Source organism: Halichoerus grypus, chromosome 8, assembly GCF_964656455.1.
Source record: "Halichoerus grypus chromosome 8, mHalGry1.hap1.1, whole genome shotgun sequence".
NCBI lineage: Eukaryota > Metazoa > Chordata > Mammalia > Carnivora > Phocidae > Halichoerus > Halichoerus grypus.
In genome coordinates this window covers 55131954-55151076 of record NC_135719.1, presented here as the reverse complement: position 1 = coordinate 55151076, position 19123 = coordinate 55131954, and the positions used below count along the sequence as shown (strand labels likewise).

Genomic DNA, 19123 nt, shown 5'->3' with positions numbered 1-19123 from the left:
ACACAGATCTTGCTGTTTTTCCATGACTAGGTCCCCTTGGCATGTCCATGTCCATGCCCTGGCCACCACCTTCATGCCACACAGAGGGAGGGGCTCCCACCCTTGAGATTCATGATAAGGATGGGTGATATTGAATCAAAAAGAGCTGGAGGTGGGGCACCTGGGTGGCCCAGATGGTTAAACGTCTGCCTTTGGCTTGGGTGATGATCTCCAGGTCCTGGGATCGAGCCCCATGTCAGGCTCCCTGCTCAGCGGGGAGTCTGCTTCTCCCTCTCCCTCTGCCTCTCCCCCTGCTTGTGCTCTCTCTCTTTCTCAAATGAATAAATAAAATCTTGGGGAAAAAAAAAAGGAAAGAAAGAGCTGGAGGAACACTCATAAGGGAGGGTGGCCGTCAGCCTATCCCCTCCCCACCCCGGGGAGACACCCAAATGACCGACTCAAACAAGGAAGTCCACACTGGATGGATGGCGTCTGGGATGTAGATTTACTCACGGATTCAGCCACACACCAGTTCTGTGCCAGGCCCGCGCCGGGCCTCCAGCAAATTCAATACTCCTCCAGCGCACTAGCATGCTGGGGCTGCCCTAACAAAGGGCCCGAACAACAGAAATTTCTTTTCTCACAGTTCTGGAGGTTAGAAGTCTAAGATCAAGGTGTTCGTAGAGTTTGGTTTCTTCTGAGGCGTCCCTCCTTGGTTTGTAGTTGGCCACTGTCTGTCCCCTCTTTATCTTCACATGGTCTCCCTCAGTGCGTGTCTGTCCTAATGTCCTTTTTTGTAAATCATATGGGATTAGGGCCCATGCCAGTGACCTCATTTAACCCTAATTACCTCTTTGAAGACCCTATCTCCGAGGGTTAGGACTTCAACATATGAATGTGGGGAGGGGTGGGGGAAACAACTGAACCCGGAACATCAGCAAACACTTTCAAGACTCTGCTCTGACCCGGGTCCTGGGCCCAGTACTGGGGACACTGTGGATATATCATTGTTCTGTTTGAGCTTCGGCAGCAACCCTCAGGGGCTTCAGGGTTAGAAAAAGAGCTTTATAAATATACATGAAACTGAAAAGTGAGTAGTAAGTCGGCGTGCTCTGAATCAGGCCCAAACAGGGGAGCCTTTGCTGGGGGGAGGAGGGGTGCAGGAAGTCATGGCCCAGCTGAGAGGCCCAGGAGCCAGCTGGCAGCTGGTGGGGGGAGGGGGCTCAGCCTCTTTCAACAGCATGATTAAGACTTTCTGGCAGCACGAGCAATAACTGGCAGGAAACCAAGAAGGAGCCATTTATCTGGCTCATATTGCGGGTAAGTGATAAAACTTACCCTCTGGCGGGGTGCCTGAAAGACCAATCATCTTTGCTGGAGTGTGCTCAGTGTGAGCCCATACAATGGCTCTCTCTGGCTTTGAGAGGCCATTTTCCCACACAAGCTGTCTTCAGCCAGGCTGTTTCCTAGACTCGCCCAGGGCCTCGGCCAAGGAGAAAGGGCCCAAGGTCAGCTGCCATTTTGTCCGGGGTGCCTGCCTCCCTCGTCTTCACCCCCTGCAGACCCAAAAGGAAAACTGGAGGGTCGGCCCCTGGGGACAAGGCAGCCCTGGGAAGATAAACACTGAGGCCTCCTCCTCACGTCTGGGCACTTGGCCCCTGGCACAGGCAGGAAATAACCCATCCGCTCCTGAGAGAGACTCTGGGTGACAAAAGAGAACTGGATTTGGAGTCTAAAAGCCTGGGTCTCAGTCCCTGCTAGATCACTTCCCAGCGGGTGGCCTTGGACACATCACCGTGGTCTCTAGGCCTCTGCTTGTGAGCGAGGGTGATGATTACAGAACTCACAAGGTTGTTGGGAGGATGGACTGCGATCCCAGAGGGGAAGCACTTAGCAACTGTGTACTGCGAGCCATAAGCAAACATCTGTGAGCATCTACTGTTCACTAAGTCATCCCACAATGGTAACGCTCGCCTGATGTGTGCACTAACCCCAACGTTTTCCCCACTTTTTATTACAGAAGTGTTCAAGTTTAGAAAAAGTTGAAAGGATAGTACAATGAGTTACTGTATTCCATCTAGATAGGTTGGATAACTGTTAACATTTTAGTATATTTGCTTTATCTCTCTCTCTCTCTCTATGTGTGTGTGTGTGTGTGTGTGTGTATTTATATGTGTGTGTGCACTACAGAGCTACTTAATTCCCTCTCTCTCTCTCTTATATGAATATATGTATCTCACTCCTCTCTCTTTCTCTCATATATATATGAGCCCACTGTCCCGTGTCATTTGTAGACCTCTCGCCCATGGCTCTTGGCTCATCGCTCTTTGATTACCTGCCAGCACATCTCTCTTTCCAATAGATTCTGAGCCCCTCAAGGGCAGGAGCGAGTCTTCATCCCCACTGTATCCCCAGGACCCACACCGGCCTGGCATGGAGGAGGCTCATGGCAAATGACCACTGAGTGTATGCCCCCTCATCAAAGGGCTGGGTAACATACGTTTGTTTTCAGTAAATGAGTTTTAAGTCATTTCATTTAGCAAATTCCACACCCCTGCTGGCGATCATGGAAAACATCCCAGAGGTACAGGAAAACCACCTCAGTTCCTGACCTCCTTCCCCATCTGAAAACCCAGGGACTCTGAAGTCACTTGGGGCTCTTCATTAGAGTCTGCCATCTACATCTGTGACAGAGCTATCGATTGGCAAGGAAGGAACGATCCCCAGACCACAGTCTGCTCTGGAAAGCCCACACACAGGGGCACATGGAAGCTGGCTCTGCTCCCATTATGGATCTTACAGAAGTGATTCTAAGTCCTTTGGGTTTCCACGGAACCAGGAAACCACTTCCAGACCGGCGAGAGTGGGAAGAGGGCGTGCACGGCACGTGTGTGTGGTCTTCTTGCCCGTGAATTTCTCACAATGCTCGCTACCTTCGTAGGAGTTCTTAGGCTTCCCCCAGCTTCAGAGGTTGCTTTCTAAAGCAAAGCTTCTCAAACTTTAATGTGCACACGAATCATCTGGGGAGCTTATGAAAATGAATGTTCTGTTTCAGTACATCTGGGATGGACTCCAAGATCTTCCATTTCTAATAAGCGTCCAGGTCATGCCAGTGCAGCTGGTCCCCAAACCACACTTTGAGAAGCCAAGTTTTAAAGAACACAAAATAGCTCTTCCTTTACTCAGTGATTTCGTATTTAGCACCTACTACTAGGTAGAAGGCAGTGTGCTAGCCCTGGAAGAACAGGGAAATGGGAAGAAATATAAAGACAAAGAAGACATAATTCTTTGCCTCAGATCAGCCAGATATGCCTAATTACTAGGTCTAGCATTTTGCTTAGGTTGGCTTAATTCTTACAACAACCTATAACCCTATGAAGTGTAGATTGTTATTCTCGTTTCACATCTAAGGAAGCTGGGGCGCATACAGCCTAGTTGTTTTGTCTAAACGAGGAAAAGGGTGCAAGGAGATTTGAACTGTGGTCTACTTGACTCCAAGGCCCGGTCTTTCCCCCAGGCACCTCTCTGACACCTGGTCTTGCACTTTTCATCAAATCCTCGGACTTGAGTGTGGAAGGGCAGGGAGAGCCCTGGAAGCAGACTGGCAGTAGCCCTGGGGGGAGGAGGTGGGGCAGTAGGAGCGGAAGGGGGGTGCGGATTCTGGACCCTAGCAGCTTGCTCACAGGGTCTTCTACTTATTTCAGGTAATATGTTGTCCCAATGTGGTGGATCAAACGCTGCCCACACTGGCCTACTTCGGTCACAATTATGGCCTGAACTTTGACACCAAATGACTGTGTGACTTTGGATAAATCACTGTCCTCACCTGGACTCAGAATTGGGTGCTCTGTACACTCTTTCCTCTCTGACAAAAGATCTTCCAGTTTCCCTTTTTGTTATGTCTGCACTTGGGGTCCCCCAGCCCAAACTTATTAGCTCAGGACCAGAAATTTCTGGAACTCACCCTGCTAGTCTTCTTCCTCTTTTCCTTCCTAACTTCACAGGTGTCACCAGATTTGTACCCGAACACGGACCTTGTGCTCAGGGCTGGAGATGCAAAGGCAATAAGATACACTCCCTCGGGGCGCCTGGGTGGCTCAGTCAGTTAAGCATCTGCCTTCGGCTCAGGTCATAATCCCAGGGTCCTGGGATCGAGCCCCACTTTGGGCTCCCTGCTCAGTGGGGAGTCTGCTTGTCCCTCTTTCTCTGTCCCTCCCCCTGCTCATGCTCTCTCTCTCTCTCTCAAATAAATAAATAAAATCTTGGGGAAAAAAAAGATGTATTCCCTCCTCCAAGGAGGAGACCCAAATTAGACCATAGGTATGGAGCAGAAGGGCCCCAGCTCAGGTCCCAGGGACATGGCACAGAACACCTAACTCAGCACAGGCAGGGGCAGGCAGGACTGGGAGGGCAGCTTCCCAAACACAGGGCTTCCCTGGAATAGTCCACTTTATCCCCCAGCAACCCTATGAGGTGAGTGCTATTATTGTCCTCATTTTAAAGACGAGGAAACAGAGGCTTATAGAAGTCAAGTGACTGGCCCAAAGTCACACAGTTGTGGGGATTAAGTGAGTTAATGTGCACAAAAACAATTAGCAGAGCACTGGGCAAGTAGTAGATGAATGGTAACTCCAAAGCCTTATTTAAATGATACAAGAAATGGACAAGTTATAGGGAAAGGTCTTCCCTTGAGGACAAAGACCAGGCTTGGGACCGGCCATGCATGAGGAGAAATCTGCTAAGGAGACAAGCAAAAGAACCCTCGAGAAAGGGCCTGGTAGGCTCCAAAGCGCTCCAATGCACACATGGTGGGGGCAGGAGGGGGCTCTGCGGAGGTGGCAGCCATTAGTCACGCTGGGGGAGGCTGCGACACCAGAAGCAGCCCCAGGGCCCTTTGTCCTTCCTAGATGGCTGCTCACCCCAGGCTCAGCTGCTCCACGTTTCGGCCGCCACACTCCCCATCTGGGTAATGGAGTGTTATGAAGCATGTTGGAGGCCATCAATTAGTGCTTAACTGCGTGTTCATTGGGTTGTATTTCCAGGGATGCTCCACTCAGATCCACAGCAGAGGTAAATCTTGCTCCTTCTCATTCGACGGCTTGGAATTAAAATGCCGCCCGACATCCTCTCCCAAAGAAATTGAGATTTATGGGTCACTGTCAATATCAACACATGTTGGCCATTATTTGTATGTCTCCTCGCTCCTTGGGACTGATTGCTATTTACTCTGAAAGATAGATGTGGCTTTATAATCCATGAGGGTTGCTGGGAAGAATAGGTTTTAAAGTACATTTGTTTCTTCCCTTGGAGACTTTTTCATTCCACTTCCTTCCTTCCATGTAAACCCCACCCTGCCCCCACCCCTTGGATACTCTGATGTATCTGAGGCTCTGGAACAGAGACACGAGGAACCAGTCTGTCCTCAGCCTAGGTACTGTGACAACACACAGAGACTTAGCACCTTCGTAGCAAAATTGCCCTTCTTATGGGCTGACACCACTAATACGTGATCTGGGGCCAGGGTGGAGACCACCAAGGAGCTTGCTTGAGGAGCAGTAGATGGGCCCCTCTTGAACACATGTGGCCTTTTGTGTTGCTGGGTGGGCTGTGGAAACTGAGGCAGGAACTGACTCACTTAGGTTGTGGTTCTGACAGTGATTCTCAAATTCGAGTCTGCATCCAAATTGCCAGGAGAGTTTGTTAAAACAGATTTCTGGGCTTCTTTCCAGACCTCCTGATTCAGCAGGCCTAGGGCGGAGCCCGGGAATTTGCATTTCTAATGAGGTCCCAGGTGATGAGGGTGGTCCTGGGCCCCCTGCAGCACGGCCTTGGAACAAGAGTGCGGAGTATTTCAGGCCAGGAGTGGGAGAGAGGGGGTTGCTGGCACTGTTTGGCACTCTGGGTAAAGAATAGCAACAGCTAAAGAGGAATTTTTATCGTTTTGCTGGGCAATGTGTGATTTCAATCCTTTTCTATGAAATCTTCAGTTAATAAGCTGTAAATTTGAATCTATTCTGGAAATGCACTGAATTGCTAATGAGTCTGGGATCACCCAGGCCACCCATGGTGGTCTGTTCTACCTAGATTATTACTAAGAAGGTCGTGGTCTGCCTACTGGGGTGTTCTGATAACTTTATTGGGTGACATTTGTGAGGAGATCCCTGGTGTTAATACCAGAGCCCTCGGTGCTGGTTCCCACAAAATAGTCCCTAAGAGAATTTTCCTGCAATAGTCAGGATTTGCAGGTGAAAGTGGGCCTACGGAAACGAAGGTGCACAGTCTAAAGACACAGAGAATTCCTTGTTGAACACTAGAAGGTTGTTGGAAATACATGATAGCTTTTGCTGGGCATCAGGGGTCTTACCTTGTAAGTCGTAAGGCTGCAATTGTCCCAGGAAATGTGCTAGAAAGAGTCATTGTGTACCGAAGCTAGGCTGACCCAAGCCCTCTCCATTGAAGTCCCGTGGGCTGGGCAGATCATCACTTGGGACTCAGTAGTTGGAGGTGGGCATCCCCGGAGCAACCAGAGACCCTACTCTCACAGGATTGGGAGGCTGGTATTAAAGCAGGGGGTGCAGTGGGGATGGAAGAAAATCAACATATTTGAAGATGTGGAAAAGGGGGGCAAGAATATCCCATGATTGCATTAGTTGGGACTTTGGGTCACAAGGACAGAAATCCAACTCAAATTAACTTAAGGAAAAAGGAGGATTTATTTACTCCTATAACAGGATGTCCAAAATATAGGCTTCAGGTACAGCTGGATTCAAGCCCGAATAAAGTCACCATGTCTCTCAGTTCTCTTTCTTCCTTCTCCTCTTCTTCCCCTACTCTCTGTCTCTTTCTTCCTCTATCTCCCTCCCTCTCTGATGGTACTTGGGAGTCCCACATTTCTTTGGTCCTTAGAGCTTAAAATTCCAGACAGATTATAATATTTTATCACATACCTCTGGTAAACATTCCAGAAAGAACTCTGCTTGGCCAGATGCTCACCCTTAAAGAGATGACTATGGCCGGAAGGATGGGACCTCCAATTGGCCCCTCCTTGGGTAGAATCAGCTGTACCCAAACCTGACCAGGGAAAGGGCCCTTTCTCTGAAGGGGAGATGGCAGCCTGCTTACACACCTTCACCATGCACATCGGGCCCCTGCTCAAAGATTTGCTGTAGCAGCTAATTCACCTGGGGAGTGCTGGCCTCAAGAGCATGGGGGGGGAGCCCCGGTGACCTTGCAGACTCTGTTGTTTGTAAGGCAATGGATTTGCAGTTGGTTCTTTAACACAGAGAAGCGCCAGTGAGAGTTTCGAGCACCGTTCCCTCCAGGGAAAGTAGTGAAATAAATAAAATCGATTGATAAATTTTTTTCTCAAGTTTGCGAACCACTGCTCCATACATATATTTGATTCAATTTAAGTTCAAAGGGACTGCCTACTATAAAAACGAAGACATTACAGGTTTATTGATCAGTCTGAATTTAGAGGGGTATGAACCTGAAACTGTTTTATAGCTCTCCCATCCCTGACGTCGACCACGTAGTATCAAGTCATACTTTTCCATCCCTTAATAGCATCTTGGGCAGATTTCTTTTTTTTTTTTAAGATTTTATTTATTTATTTGTCACACAGAGAGAGAGAGAGAGCACAAGCAGGGAAGGCAGCAGGCAGAGGGAGAAGCAGTCTCCCCGTGGAGGAGGGAGCCCAATACGGGGCTCGATCCCAGGACCCTGGGACCATGACCTGAGCCGCAGGCAGACGCTTAACCGACTGAGCCACCCAGGCATCCCTTGGGCAGATTTCTTAACTTTTGGTCAGTTCTATTGTTCAAATTTAGTCTAATTTATTATGACTTAATTCTAAAGCCTCAGTCTCACATCCATTTGACAGTCTTCCTTTTCTGCTCATGAGCTAGATTCGGGGAGAAGGTGTGATCTGAAGTGGGGAGGAGACATTTCTACTCTTTGACTCCTCTTCCCACTGGGGCACTGTGGGGTGGGATGGGAGAGCAGGCCTGGTTCTGGAATTACTCTCTGGGGGAGCTGGTAGTGGAGCAGAGGTGGGGGACACAGAGATTCTGTTTGTGCTCTGTCTGGTCTCAGCTTACTCTGGGCCCATCTGCTGCAGGTGGTCTTAGCTCCAGGATGGTCCTGTGAGGATGGGTGCATGGCTTTCTGAGGGTCCTGTCAGTGTGAACCCAGCCCGTCTGTCATGTAGAAGGACAGCTGTGGCCCCCTTTGTGAGTTACTTTCCCACCTTCTCCTACCTCCCTCTCCCACTTACCTCCTCCACGTGGCCAAAGGAGGGTGGGGAATGGTAACTGGGTCTGCTTCCTTGGGAACCTGGCCCCAGTGGCTGACAAGCCTCTTTAGAGAATATGGGTTACGGAACACCTGGTGTTTCCAACAGAATCTCTGCTGCCAGTCCTGTTCACTGTCCCCTTATGCTTACTATTTGCGGCACGCTTTCACATATATTGTCCCAGTTGACCTCACAATAATCCTGTGAGACATCTAACCCGCAGGGAAACGGGCTCAAGCCCAAGGTCACATAGCGCGGTGGCGATGGTGGGATAGGAGCTCAGCGCTGCAGCCCCTGGGCCCCTGTCCTCTCCCTGCTATTCCATGCAGATGGCTCAGCGTCCCTTGTCTTGTGGCTCTAGCAAACTTAAAGCAACTAGCCAGAAAAACAGCTTGCTTCCCAAGGCCACAGAGCAGCTGACAGTGGAAGGTTTGAGGCATGGGATTTCCTCAGAGAAAACACCAATTGGTTCACATCATGGGTCCTGACTGTTGTTTTCCTAGGCCAGGGCCGCATGACTCCAGGGAAGCTTGAGTAGGCTTCAGTCAGCCAGCTACTCCTGCCTTCCTGGGGTGGGAGAGGGGGTAGGGAAGGCTTATTAAGTTCGTACTTCCAAAGCAGAAAACTGGGCATAAGCTGACAGGGCTGACTGGCCAGACCCTGTGCTCTATTCCCATAGACTACCCACCCAGGTCATACAGGGCCAGGGCACCATCTGTTCCTTCTGGATGGCTCTGTCCGGAATGACTCATTTCCATGCATGGTGGGTAGAGGGTCATGGTTATATTCCCTATGGTGGCCAGAGTACATGGCCACTAATTTTCTAATCAACAGATGGGGATGGAGCCCCTGCTATACACAAGAGGCTCCTTTCTTCACGTTTAAGTAAAAACTTATGACGAGCATGAGACCCTCACATGCCCCTGTCCTGAGCAGAGGTTTCCCCAGGGCTGGGGTGCAGTGAGGCGCCACCCAGATGGGCTGGGATCATATTTCCCCACCGAAGATCAAAGCCTTCACCCCGGACAGAGCCAGTTGTTACATTTTCAAAAATTTTGTGAGCTGATTTTTAAGCACAGCCATTATTTTTAAATTAAATTATAAAAACTTACAATTAAGTAAGTGATGTTTAAAAACAACAGTAGTGGGGCGCCTGGGTGGCTCAGTGGGTTAGGCCTCTAACTCTTGATTTCGGCTCAGGTCATGATCTCAGGGTCGTGAGATGGAGCTCTGTGTCAGGCTCCACGCTCAGTGGGGAGTCTGCTTGAGATTCTCTCTCTCCCTCGGTCTCCGTCCTTCCTCCCCTTTCAGATAAATAAATCTTAAAAAAAAAAAAAAAGTAATAAATACCCAAAACTCCTCTGTTCTTATTTATCTCACTCTATTTTACTATTATCTCTGTCCTTAAGGTTATTGACATTTATTGACATTTTTGATAGAAATACTATATAATGATGTGTTAAAGTGCATGTCTTTCCAACTCCCTGTTAGCAACATCACTGGTAGTAAATATTTTTCCCTTTGTAGGTCATATCGTCAACTACACAACTTTGCCATTATAACACAAAAGCAGCTACAGATAGTAGATAAATGAATGGACATGGCCATGTTCCAATAAAACTTTATTTACAAAAGTAGGTGGTAGACCAGATGTGGCAGGCCGTAAATTGCCAGTCCCCAGTTTGGACTTAAGAAAACCATAGAGAAAATGTTAATAATGAAGATTAAACATATAAGTGTATTGTGTCTCTAGTTATTCCAATTGTAAATAAGACAAAAATGGAGGTAATATTCTTCCAGAATTCAAAAATAATTACCTGACAGAGCAAAGAAGTAGTTCATGTCACTGTTGAATGTTTGAAGTTCCAGTACACATCTTCATTGTTTCATTTTTGATTTCCTCATGAATGTAAATGAAAATACCAACCATGGGTTGGCTAACGATAAAAAGTTCAGCAAAAATGATTGAGAGCATTCTGTGAGAATCAGCTGGTTTTGTGGAGTTTACATTAAAGTGTATTGGATATTTTATTATTATTTGTAAATTGTATAATACATGTCCTTGTTATCAATTATATATATATATATCCCCTCAGGGAGCCAGTTGTTAAATATTCCCATCACACTGCTGCCTGAGGGACATCTACATAAAGAGAGACCTAACTGTCCAGAGCAGCACACATTGAAGACAAGACCAAAGGCAGTTTGTCCAGAGTCCAGGGAAGGGGAGGGATGTTAGGGATGGAAGGATGATCAGGAGGGCCCTCCAAGGTGGCCTGGAAGGCTTCGTGGAGGACCTAGGGCCCTAAAGAATCATAAGACTAAAAACGGTTGGCGAGTGGCTGCACTTCGAGCAGGTAAACAGCCCGAGCGAGGAGTGGAGGTTAGAATGCCCTGACTTGGACGGGGCTACCAAAGAGGTGCGTCAGCCTTGGGAAGCAGTGGGAATGACGTGGGGGCTGGAGACGGTTCATGACATGGGAACATGCTATGAGACTGAATCCAAAAAAGCCAGTTACAAAATGGGTACATTCATGTTAAGAAGAAAAAAATACATTAGAAGAAAATGCACTTAAACGTGAATAGCTCTGGGTGATTAGATTATAACCGATTTTGGTTTTTGTGCTTTTTAATACTTTTCAGTACTTTCATCTTATTCCGAAGTGGTGTGTATTGCTTTAATAATCATGAAAAAATAAGTTTTTCCTGTATGGGGGGCAAAAAGCAGGCAGCCCCAGAGCATGAGACCGTGGCTGAAGCCATAGCCAAGGACAGGGCACATCTGGCCTGATGTAGTCCAGAGGCCCCGAAGGCAGGTGCAGAGGAGGGGTATAGTGGAGACTAAGGGGTACCCCCCTCTCCTGGGAGGATTGCAGGACCACATGGGTGCCCACCACTGATGCCCCCACCCCTGAGGACCCGCAGTAGCCATGTCCACAGCGGGGCTCTGGCCCACCCCTTAACCCCCCGGAGGTGTCTTCCATCTCTCTTCTCTCCCCGAGGTACTAGTTTGCAAATGTTCCCCTCCCCATTCCCAAAGGCAGAACAAAATGGGAACAAGAGATGCTCTTTCTTTTCAGGGCTCCATCATTGATATTTTCCCAACTGAAGAAGTATGTATTTTTTTAACGTGCACCTGATTCATAGAATTGGAAAATTGGAAGGGCTCATAGAGAACATCTCGTCCAACTCATTTCTTTCGCTAGTAAGGAAATAGAAACTAAGAAGGTCAAGGGGTGCAGAGCAAGGTGGAAACTAGTCTCCAGCAGAGATGACATCCAGGGCCCAGCACCTTTTTCCTCAGCATCCAAGCCTGTCAAATGAGCCCCGGGGGCTACTGCCAGATAGTGTGAGCTGAGCAACCCTGGGCTTCAGAGCATGGAAGATCCTAATTCTTCCTCAAGCTTACCCATGGAAAGCAAGATTACCTACAAAGCCCCCAGCATGTTCGATGTCACCTGCTTCTCCAGGGGAAGGCCACAGCAGCTGAGCTTTTCCCCGCTTCGTAGATCACACACCCGGAATAGCTCCCTCAGTGCATCAGACCCTCCTCCTCCCCACCCATGGTGGATGAGACCCTCAAAGCTGTCTTCTTCTTAAAGTCTTTCGATGATGAAGGTCATGTCATTTTGGGATCAGTCCCCTTCGTGGGTAATATCTTTACTGGCCAAGCCAACCAGGTAATCCCATTTGGTAATCAAAAGGGCAGAAAAACACTGGCTTGGTCATTTTCTCTATATAAAATTGACCAAAGTGGATAAAAGGTAAGGATTTTCACCTTGCGCTTATATATCTAGCAGCCTCTGCCATTCACACAGTTCCTTTTCCTCTTCCTCCTGGACCAAAACCCGTGTCTTCATCCTGCCACGGATGCTGGCCGCTTGGGTATGCTCCGCACGTCCCTCCGTGTTGTGTATGCCATGTTGTTAGTCTTAAATGATATGCTCCTGGAGTGCAGGGGACATACCGGTTTATGCTTTTTCTGATCAGGAGCATCTGCAGCTAGAGGATTAAGAAATACATTTTCATGAGCTGATAATAACAAAAATTAAATGGCAAAATCCTTGCTATCCCCAGTAGCTGGACAGCTTTAAAAAAAAAAAATAAGTATTTTAGTTTTTTACTCTTACAGAGACAGGGAAAATTCCAGAGAAAAATTTGTGCCCATATATCTTGTGCCATGCTTCTTCAAAGGAGAATAAAATTTTAAATGGGGTCATCAGGAAGAGCTCACTAAATGGGAAGCTCACAAACTGACCTTTGGAAGTCGGGGTGTGGACTTCCCCCAGCAAGGTTGGCATATACTCTGGTTGGAATCACTGGACTTCCCCACCATGTCCCTCTACCTCATGCAATGAAAGCATAACCCAGGCAGATTAAAACAAACAACTCGGTTTGTTCTTTGTACTGGTGTACACGCTTTTGTTGCCATTTACAGCAGGAAGATCATCCCCATCCTTGGCTCTTCCCGCCAAGTCAAAACACCTAGGACAACAGTGTCTTTTGAGGCTTTCCCATCTCTCAGCCCTCTGTCTTGGATACTTTCAGCTCTTAGACCAGCTTTCTGCCAGAGCCGAATACTACTTTTGGTTGCTTTCCCCATGAGGAAAGCTCAGAAACCAAAGAACTCCATTCTGACGCTCTTTCCAGTAGAATCTGGGTCATCCTTATGCCCTGGGAATTACACGCCCAGTACCACCCGTCTCTGTCCCTTGTCCCTGACTCCAGTGTCCCAATAGAATGGGGACTATGGGGGTTACAGAACCTTCTGAAAAGGCCCCTTGCCAACTATCTCTCTGGTCTTTAGGAGATAGTTTAGTTGTACATTAGCTCGACCCCAATAACACCACTGAGGTCCTTACAACTGTGGCTTTATTATTTTTCTTTTTGTTTTTAAGGTCTTTTTTTTTTTTAAGATTTTATTTGTTTGAGAAAGTGAAAGAGAGAGAGAGAGGATGCACGCGTGCACACAAGCCGGGGGAGTGGCAGGCAGAGGGAGAGGGAGAAGCAGGCTCCCCGCTGAGCAGGGAGCCTGACACGGGACTTGATCCCAAGACCCTAGAATCATGACCTGAGCCTAAGGCAGATGCTTAACCAACTGAGCCTCCCAGGTGCCCTTATGGCTTTATTATTTTTCTAAAGAATATTTAAGAGGAAAGGTTACTACATCATAGAACGGTGAGAAGGCCGTAAATCTCCCTTTGGTGATGGATGTACTACGTTCTAGGAGGGAGCGGTGGAGGACTCACTTCAGATTTTTTAGGTGAATTAGGTATCTTCAAGTTCTGCTGGGACAATGCCAGCTTTTGGTCATTGAAAGCCAGCGGCCTAGTGGACATTAGGCAGGGCTGGCCTCTCTCAGCCCAAGAAGACTGCTTTGAATTCTAGTCAAAAAATGAATCTAGTGGCCTAGTGGTTACCTTTCCCAGCAAGCAGGAGGTGCCTCAGAAAGCGTCTTCTTAGAGATCCTGCTTTGGATAGTGCTCCCTGAGGGGCAAATATTTGCTGGTGAGGGTGGATTTTAGTCCTTGGCTTAAGTTTGAGTGGGACCATCTTTGAAGCACTGGCTTCATTGTTTTGTTTTCCTTCTGGGATCCTTTATAGAGAGTAAACAATAAATCCATGTGTACATAAATCAAAGCCAAAATGACATAACAAGTCCCAGGGTTGGTCCAGGTTTTCCGGAAAGCAGCGGTTTCTGGAGGAAGTTGCACCCACTCCTAAGAACAGAGAAAATAAGATGAGAGCCCACCAGCAAACAGGTGTTTTGTATTCCCTCTAAGGAGATGTTTACTTTTACGGGAAAGCAAATAAACACTCCCCCGAATTGGGCTTGGCCCATAATGAAGTAGAAAGCAGCCCTGGGCTCTGCGCAGAGTCCTGGCTGCATTTACCACTGTCCCAGGAAGGAACAGGAGAGCGCACACCCCCTTCCCAAGGACGCCTGGACTAGAACAGATAGTGGGTCCCTTTGCTCTTCAGAGAGGGACCAAGTTATCTTACAGCCTCCCGGGCCCTGTGCATGCAGCCCAGCTTCCTCCTTGGCACGAAGACCCTGGGCGGCCTTGGGCAAGGCCCTTGGGTTCCTCTGATATCAGAGCAACAGTGAGATGTGGGGACAACTGGCTGCACTTGACAAGAGCGGGCCCCTCCCACTTGCCGAGCAAGGGAGAACCATTCTTGGGACTCATCCCGAAGGCCAGGCGGCGAGGGTCTCAGTCTCTCTGCCTCCAAGCCTGCGGGTGGATGTGTGAGTGTGGCCCTGTGGGGGTCTGCTCTGGATGTCCTTTCAACTGCCTGTGAGCCCCACTCAAGCCTACTCCAAAATACCCGAAGCCCCTAAGCTCCCGGAGCCTTGGCCTCCGACCACTCTGGCTTCTGTCTTTAAGGACATTTAAAACATAGCTCTGACATGAGGCTTGGGCCTTTTCCTGGAGTTCTAACTCTGTGTGTGAAGCAGTGAAGGAGGGGCTTTGGGGAAGTCAGGGGTGCAGAAGAGCTCGTGGGGCAGGGGGTGGTGCTGAGCTAACGGGGCGACAGGGGCGTGGAAAGTGGAAAGGGAAGGAAGGCCCCGGAGAGGAGGCAGCGTGTGCAAACGGTCCTGGTGGGTTCTTGGGGCCAGGGACCACCCACCCAGCTGGACAGAAGGGGCTTCAAAGCTCCAGAGCCGCGTCCTGTGTGCCAGACGCACTACCAGCCCTTCACTTAGGTTATAATCCTCACTCCACCCTGCAGGGAGCTCTTCCAACATCTCTTTCAATGCCTGGGGCGCTCAGGCTCCGAAGGGTTCCCTTGCTTGTTCAAGGACACTTAGCTAGGAAGGGCCTGGGCTGGGCTGCCTTAGGAATATGGCCGGCTCACTTAGCCTCTTTGGCGCATGGTGTTCTCATCTGTAAGGGGACAATGGCCACACAGCTACTTCTCCACAACAGGGCACATGGAGGCCTTTGAGCAGAGAAGTGGCTGGAACATGACACTAAGGGGGCTCAGTGTGGGGCTGGTCCACAGGCGGGTTGCAGGGGAGGAAAGCAAGCCAACAAGACTGGCTTCCTAGACACATGGAAACGCAGAGGTGAGGGGGGTGGAGCAGCGCTCAGGTGCAGAGACTCAGGTGGTCACTGCTGGAAGAGAGTCAAAGCAAGACACGAGAAACACTTCAAAGGAAAAACTAGGAGCATTTGGAGATTGAATAACAACAGTGACAAAAGCCAACACTTACTGACGGTTATGCCAGTTGTCCCACCAAGCGCTCAACTACCCGTCTTCCCCGCAGCGGGGCTGGGATCTGAACTCAGATGCTCTCAGTCCAGAGCCTGTGTTCTTCGTCTCCACAGAGTACTACCTCCTCGCCAGGTGCCGAAGGAAAGCTTCTACTCGCATTGACTCCTCCCCCTCTGGTTAAAATTCCGTCAAATTCCAGATTTCAGCTCCACCCGAGAATTCCCACCCATCTACACCTACCTCCCACTGTTTTCCCTGCAGTGCGGCCCTGCTCCTGAAAGTTCTGCTCCCACGTCCCCCCTCCTATCCATCCAGCGTCCACACCTCGTCATCCAAGCCGGACACCAAGTGTCGTCCCTCTGCCCCTGGAGTTAGGCCCCCTTCCTCTTTGCTTCCATCCCCTCTACCTGCTTCTGGCATGTATCACACTGTAGTCATATTTTTTGTCTGCTTGTTCATATTTCGACCTCCCCTATAGGATTGTGAGCCCTTGGGACCAAGGCCCAGCCTGTGCATAGGGGGTAGCGTATAGTGGGTGCTAGGCAGATGCTGATGAGTGACTTAACATGACTGATTGATTAACTGGTTTAATTAATTACTTGGCACCTGGGTCCAGGACAGGGGTCCTTCTGGCTCCGACCCCACCCTATCCCACTAAAGAGGCTCACATTTAGTATTTATCGTAAAGGCGTTCTGCATCCTCCTTGAAAAGCTGAAAGCTGGCACCAGTGGTCCCCTTTTTGCCTTGTCTGTGATCTGTCAGTTTAGACACACACACATGCATACACATGAATGTGTGCACACACGCACACACGCACACGTAAACTTCTTCCCTGACTGCGCCCCAGACCAAAGCCAAGGAAATGAACGCCCCTCCCCTGCCCGGTTCTAGACATCCAGACAGATTAGGTCTAAGCACGAGAGGCGAGACCCTCCGCGGGCAGGGCAGGAGATGGATGGGCCAGCTGACTGACACCAGCACCTGGGAAGTAAGGCTCGGTGGGGCAGGGTAATTGCCAAGTTGGTTTTCTCACCTGCACCGCTGCCCTTGGCTTCCGTCTCCTAGGTGGGAGGGGCCCAGCCGTGGCTCAGAGGCATTCTCCACGCCCCCTCCACCCCCAGGCAGTGCTGAAGGGAGCCTGCGAGCTGAACCCTGGCCTCTGCAGGCCCAGGCAGAGGGAGCAGGCCCGCAGAACCCCTCCAGGACACCCCAGCTCTGCTCCCCCGCCGGGCCCTGCCTGCCGAGACAGGTCAGTGGAGATATTCTTGGCCCTCATTAGCACTTGCACAAGTTCTGGAATGAATCCTGTCTTGCTAAGTGGCCCCAGAATGCTGCCGCCTCAGCCTTGCTTTTGAAGTCATCGTGGGAGAGTCCAGGAAGTGGGTCCACTCTTGCCTCCCGGCGGTGGGGACCCACCAGAGCCGCACGGCTGCACAGAGTGGAAGCCAGGGGCCAGTCCCCCAGTGATGGATGACACACTGCGGCGGGGGCCTCCCGGCTGGACTACCATGCTCGTGTCTCCTGTGGACCATTTGCTCCTGGGTCCTGACAACAGCCACTAGCACGGCTGGGGCCCCGCAGTCTTTCCAGTCTCGGTGAGCTCCGTGACCTCCGGAAAGGGGCTCAGCCCCCCAACATTTGTCGCTAGTACCTGTCCTGCCCCCTCCAAGGAGAGAACTGTGATCCCCTAGGGGAGGGCACTCTGAAGTGTAAGGAAGCATGTCAGTGTGACTCTGTGGGCCGCAGGAAACTCTCTGTGCTCCCACTACTCTCCGGCAGGTAGTTTGGAGGGAGGGACATAAGACCCTAACCCCCCACAGCTGATTGTGGGCGCCAAATTGCTGGTTCCTCCCTGCTGCCTGAAAGTGGCTTTAACCATGGAAGACAAAGAGCAAAGGACAGACTCCTGGGCTGCGGCTCGCCCTGGGCCCTGCTGAGCAGGTGCCACCACTGGGTCATCCCACAGGGACGCTTGGGAGACCAAGGGTAGGAAAGAAGGGGTTCCAAGTGTCTTGGGCTAGCACCTCCTCACAAGCAAACCAAACGGAGCCAGCTGTTGGGTGGGGACTGGAGCAGCACCCAAGACCAGCAACCAGGGAGACTCCTTGTCTTTTTATTACATCTGGTCAGGCCCTGTGCCAGACCATCCTGTGTCCGAGAGACAAGAGGAAAGTAATCAGTTTCTAGCCCAGTGAGAGCATGGTAGGAACTGGCCCAGAAACATCACCCCTCAGCCCCACCACGCCCCTCTCCATCTTTGCTTAGTACAATCACACACACACACACACACACACACACACACACACACACACACACACACGCAATGTCCCAGCCGCCTGACCTCTGTCCCAGCATCCTTTACCTTTTCTCTCCAGGTTGCCTAGAGGCTGTTTTGCCTCAGGGCCTGCAATGGAAAGGGATTCTCCACCCCCACCCCCAGCCTCATTACACTCTTTCACCTGAGGATGAGTTGTTTTAAGATTTTATTTATTTTTCAGGGTTGGGGGGGAGAAAGAGCAGGGGGAGGGAGAAGCAGACTCCCTGCTGGGCAGGGAGCCTGATGCGGGGCTCGATCCCAGGACCCTGGGATCATGACCTGAGCCAAAGGCAGATGCTTAACTGACTGAGCCACCCAGGCGCCCCCTGAGAATGAGTTTAAACCAACCAACCAACCAACACCAACCCTTTCCTGCCTTATTGTTCATCTCTCCAACTCTCCTCCTTTTACTCCTTCACAACACTGGCTTCAAATGGCAGACACCCCCACTTCACTCCTCTGAGCTTCCTTGTCTCAGGCTCCAACCATTTGCTGAGATCTGACTCAGGCTTCCCCTCCCCAAGGAGGCTTCTGATCGCCCCCCTTCTCTGAACAGTTACTTGCCACTAACCTGTACTGAGCACTTAGGGAGCCAGCTGTGTGCTAACCCCATCTGCAAGAACCATTGTCTTTCATCTCCTCGATGACCCCAGGGCCCTCATTCATCAGATGAGGAAACTAGAGTTTGCAAAGAGTTTGCATAACTTCCTCAGGGTCACACAGACCCAAGGGCCTGACTCACGGCCAGGATGGTGAGGTGCAGACGTGAGTGGGAGTTGGAGCTCGGGCATGGACTGCCTTGGGGAGGCCCCAGCTCAGTGCTCGGTGTCTGCTTCTACCCACTCCGCCGTGGAAGGGGACAAGGAGACACCCCCTTAGAGCACGTACTGCTTTCCTGGTCGGCCCCGTTGTCACTTTACCACCCATCTGGCACCTTGTCCTGTCTCGCAAGCAGCTGTGTGTGCACAGGAGGAGGTCAGCACCTTTGAGGGGAGGCTACAGTGCGCATTCTGCCTTCCTACAACCTGGAGAGCCCCTCCCAGGGGAAGTGCCATCAATCTTCTAACTGGCTGATTGAAGTCTTCAAATGAGAGCGTCACCAAAAATGCTTTTGCCGCTATAGGAGTCTATGCCCTAGACCACATCAACCTTTTGGAATCTGTTCTGCTCTTTCCTTTCCCCCCTCTCTTGCTGTGGGGTGTCTGTAAGGTGACAGCCCACACAGACCCCAACTTCCTGCCCACGGCTCACCTTCAAGCTACGGCACCTGCCACTTTTACCCCCTCAGGGCCCCTGCAACCAGCCCAGGGTC

At 50.2% G+C, this 19123-nt stretch overlaps 1 protein-coding gene and 1 long non-coding RNA gene across 5 annotated transcripts in view; one reads left to right on the top strand and one right to left on the bottom strand.

Annotated features, from left to right (window-relative positions):
• Positions 1–19123, top strand: part of LIPC (lipase C, hepatic type) — a 133432-nt gene that overhangs the window by 11402 nt on the left and 102907 nt on the right. The window lies entirely within an intron of this gene.
• Positions 9348–19123, bottom strand: part of LOC118545028 (uncharacterized) — a 55492-nt gene continuing 45716 nt past the window's right edge. For 3 of the 4 annotated variants that reach the window (XR_013450460.1, XR_004921902.2, XR_004921907.2), the window contains one exon: positions 12402–13992. This is a non-coding gene — a long non-coding RNA (uncharacterized LOC118545028). Of the gene's footprint in view, positions 9594–12050; positions 12275–12401; positions 13993–19123 lie in introns of those variants that run through there. The other variant, XR_004921905.2, reaches the window with a different exon arrangement.